The following is a 4,938-nucleotide window of genomic DNA, read 5'->3' on the forward strand; positions in this document are numbered from 1 at the left end:
TACTTCACGATGACCCGACCAATATTATAATCTTAGGTTAACAAATTTATGAAAATGAAATGAATTTTTGCAAAGTTGATTTTAGCGAAATACGCTGTGTTATGTACAACTCCACCTTAAACAGCCACTCGAAAACGCTAGCTAGGCATGAAGATAACTACCCTGTTCATTTTTAGTGTGTGTAACGCCAATATTGATGTCACAGACTAGAGCAACACAAGACTTTTTGAACATACTGTCTTATTCTACAGGAAGAAAATGCTGTATTTGAACTGAGCATAATTGGCGATGAGGAAGCTGCATTTGCTTTTGATGTGATTCCACACTTTGCACAGAACGAGGCATCCGTCATCATTAAAGTTACAGATCCACCCTTCTTGATTACGAGCGAAGACAAACTTTCCACATCCAGGTTGGTTTATAAAAATCTTAGACTTGCATAAGTAACTGTGGTTTGAGTAGTACGATTCAGTTATCAGTAACCACCATCACATACACCGCTACATTTCCACAATGAATCGTTCAATTTTTTCTCCGAATGATGCAGTTCAGATGAGCAATTGTGAATTTATCAAACTGTTATTTTTCTGCTTTTTGGGAGAAAGTAAAGTCAATCAAATATCAAAATCGACAAACAAACTATTCATTTTGTTTATTTTCCATTGCTGTATTCATTCCGATAGATAAACATGAAGTAATGCTCTTCTGCAACATGTCCTTACAAATCAAAAAGGGAAGCTCACACAAGAAGAAATATGAAAGATAGGTTTCGTTACCACTTTTTTTCCAAATGCGATCAGAACTAGACATCCAAGTGTCATAAATGTTCATACTTTAATAAATCGAATCCGATCAGGATCCTTCAAATGTGATCAAACCTGAGAATACTGCAATTGGGTGTGAGCTAATTGAAGAAAAACTATAATATTATGACTGAAGACCCCGGTATCATTTTGGCGAAATGTAGTCAAGTAATCAGTATCAAAGATTTCATCTTTTTGTCAGATTCTAGCGAGGGAGATGTTTACCTTCGAAGAGTTTAACAACACCGCTGATGTGATTGTACACTTGATCGACAAGAATGATAATTCGCCGACATTCGATGCACATCGTTATGAAGCTAGAGTGGAGGAGCATTCACCGTACGGAACACATATTATAAGACTAAATGTATGTCATGGAGTTTTTATTATATACGTACTATATTCGAAAGTATATCAATGCATGCATGCATGCATACTATATATTAAATTGACGTTATCTTCTATATGTCATATTTGTATATTTGTGCCCAACGGATCTTTCAACTCTTTCATCTCTGTATAAATCTCAGAATATTATGCATTCTATTTCACTCTGATCTAATTCGGACTTTTGAAGATCATAAATAACCTTTAAGGTAAACTGAACATCTCGTTTTCAGGCAACTGACCTGGATTCGGGGGTCTACGGTGAAGTAACGTATTCCCTTGTTGGCGATACTTACTACTTGTAAGTTTATCTAAGTATCTAAACGTATCAATCTTCCCAATACTGAATGATCAGTGAATATAGAAGCTAGCAATCCAAGTAGATGTTAGTCTACGAATATCGATGAAGTCAGAGCCCAGCTAAGACTGTACCTTTCGGGAAACAAATGTATTGCCAGAGTATAGGACAGAAGTGGCGACAAGAAAGTTCATATAACATCAACCCTCAGCAAAATTGTCTTATTATATGATGCAATGCATGGCAAATATGTATGATTATGGTGCAAACAATCCATGGTTCATTAACTGCCCTGGGGAAGCATGATATTGAGTAAACGTAATCCTAGAAACCGTTGCGGTCGCCAGTTACACCAACACATATGGTAAATAGTTTTAACTTTGAGAATGTGTCACTGTGATAGGGGCAACCGTTTGATTTGGGAGAGGCAATGGGGATCTTGTTCTGAAGGCGATGGTTACCTTGATTTAATATCATCAGTGTCTTCACAGTCAAACGACGTTGAACGAGCTTTTCTAAACATGAGGAACTTAGTCGATTTGAAGACTGTCTGTGTCTGTCTAAGACAAGATAGGTGTATATCGACCCTAAACATCTTTCTTCAAAGTAAATATGAGAATGGAATCAAATTAACAGTAAATCTGCATTTAGTTAAACACCAATAGCTGTTACATTGAACACAATTGAATTGCACTATATTGTCGTAATCACAACTCTTAAGTAGAGTATAAAATGAACAAAGCCAAAAATAAACGTCAATTCTACTCAATTCAAGTACTAAATTATTTCACTCTCTAATGAGTAGAACACTCCGTTTTGATAAATAGGGTATGAATATGTTAATAAATGCAATATATATAAATATAAAGTTTTCACATAAAACACTGTGTTTTATTGCTTTCTCATCGGAATTAAGATTCGACATTGATCCGTTGACTGGAAATGTTACTGTGTATGACAGTTACAACTTGGATCGTGAAACAACGGATTTGCATACAGTGATGGTAGTAGCTACTGATGGCGGCGGAAGAAAAGCAATGCCGAGTTAGACATATACTTGGATGATATAAATGACAATAGTCCTATATTCATTGCTTTGGACTGTGAAGTCTTCGTTAAAGAAAACGAAGTTAATGTCTCGGTGGTCAGGGTCCAGGTAAGTTTTTGTAAGCACTGTTATCACTGTGAATTCATCGCTTTTCTAAGTTTCAGTCTGTTGCCTCTGTAACTGACACTGGCATTGACGCCCTATAAGCGAACAATAAACATAAAAGCTTTTGACTATGCTATCTCAAAACCAACCAATGATACCAAGTGGTATTGTTCGTTTAATTTAATGTTATGTGATTAGAGATGCAATAGTCATCATTCATTGTATTTAGCAATTATGCAAATGAGTATCAAGCAATTAAAGTTCAGATGAAAATCGCATGCTTGCTTTTGGCGTTAACACACAAGTTCACTCATAAAGCGAAGAAGTTTCATGCACCAATTTTTACAAAATTCCGAGTTGATATTTTCTCTTTAAGTCTCTAACAGTCCGAAATGCGTGTTTTGATCTTTTCAGGCCACGGATGATGATATTGGCGACAATGGAAAAATATATTACTTTATGATCGGATTATATCCAGTCGTAGATGCGTTCGAAGTAGACATAACGGGAGTGATCAGTATTGTTAGTCCGTTAGATTACGACAACCTTGATCCGATTTATGGAGGGAAATACGTGCTGACCGTAAGGGCACAAAACATTGCAGATCCTCCTTTGGATAACACAACAACAGTATATGTCAATGTAGAGGTAAAATTTTAAATTATTCCTCGAGCAATGATACGTTCAAATTTTCCTCCCTATTCAATCACATGTCAAAATAATATCCCGGAAAACAACTCTTTGATCTATCATTATAAACTGATATGGTGTGGAGCATTTTATCAGGATGAAGGTACTGTATTAATTTCTAGACATTACAAGCATGCAAAAACGTGTCTACTAGGTTGTTGAAAAAGTCATACTTTTCCATATCCTTTGTTGCTGTGGGTGTTAAAATGGAGTGCCTTAGACATTTGCCCTAATAATGTTGTAGTACGAATCATCAAAGAAAACATGCAATGAAGATGTCGATGGAGTTAGGCTTCATTTTACCTTCAATTGGTCGTTAAACGTTAATGGTACAGTGTTTCGTTTATGGAGTCTTTACTTCAGGAATGGAAGACAAAACACGTTTATACCCCCACCACTTCAGAGAATCGAAAATCAAATCATTGGTGTGACTTTAACTGCCATGTATAAGTCTCAAGATACAAGTTTAATACTGTTGAACAGAGCTGTACTTTTCCTCACAAAACATGTGTTCTCTTAATTTGTTAAATGATAATCACATGTATAAAGTATGGTGTCTCTTGAAAATCAATAATTAAAGGAAGTTTTTATAAAAAATTCAATGCTTAATTTCCCAGTTAAGAATAACTTTAAAAGCTTTTAACGTTTCATTTTAGGGTGTAAATGACAATGCCCCTTACTTCCTGCAATCTGAGTACTATGAACATATCACCGATATGTTCTCAGGTGGTGGTAAGTAATCGTTTTTCAGCAAATTTCTCGGCTATTTGTGATTTGGTACCGTATGTTGTGAGTTCGAACCGGATTGAAACCAACAAATATATTGCATAACATTTTTAAAACCCATTTTCATGTTTGCTATATTTTATGAGGTACTTGTCATTGTATCTTCGTTTTTTTAGACTATGTAATCACTGTAGAAGCCTTGATGATGATTCACCATACGTTCCATACCAATATGATAGCTATGTAGACTACAGTATTGTCAGTGGAGGGAATGACAAGTTCAGTTTGTCCCCGACAACCGGCATACACAACAACAGCTACAGTGATCTTGTTATAGCATTGGACGTCGACAACATGGATGTGGAGCTCTACGGAGATTTCTACAACATAACACTCCGTGTCTCGGATCGAGGCAATCCAAGACTGGAAAGCTACTGTACAGTAATCGTACAAGTAGAGAGCACGATGGTTAAAACACCGGAGTTCCGAACGAAGGATGTTTTTGAAACACTCAGCGAAGGTAGATCGGAATCTAAATTTAAACCAAATGTTGACTGCCGTCTAATCGATTTCATTTTCTTGCATATAAACAACTTAGATATTGTCTGTGCCCTGCATAGCGTCAAGTACTCCGTGTGCATAGTCATGGCATGGATGCATAATGAGAGTACACCTGAATCTAATAAAAAAATACTTATCACCGCCTCTTCAATTTCACTGTAAACATGTTTGTTCTGATACATCATTGTCTGTTCATCGTGGAACTCTCGTTCCTTTATTATGATAAAGTCTGCAAGAATATTAAAACAGTTATTTTAAGAAACACCAAGGTTTGTAAATTTTCGAACATCTTCTTCATCGTTTACATCCAGATGTGCCAC

At 36.1% G+C, this 4,938-nt stretch overlaps 1 long non-coding RNA gene across 1 annotated transcript; it reads left to right on the forward strand.

Annotated features, from left to right (window-relative positions):
- The first annotated feature begins 255 nt into the window (after positions 1–255).
- On the forward strand, positions 256–4,053 carry LOC139122364 (uncharacterized). Its single transcript, XR_011549434.1, has 6 exons — positions 256–412; positions 1,006–1,170; positions 1,424–1,491; positions 2,405–2,644; positions 3,056–3,289; positions 3,988–4,053. It is a non-coding gene; the product is annotated as an uncharacterized lncRNA (long non-coding RNA).
- The last annotated feature ends 885 nt before the right edge of the window (positions 4,054–4,938 follow it).

This window comes from Ptychodera flava, chromosome 22 (assembly GCF_041260155.1).
Source record: "Ptychodera flava strain L36383 chromosome 22, AS_Pfla_20210202, whole genome shotgun sequence".
Taxonomy (NCBI): Eukaryota; Metazoa; Hemichordata; class Enteropneusta; family Ptychoderidae; genus Ptychodera; species Ptychodera flava.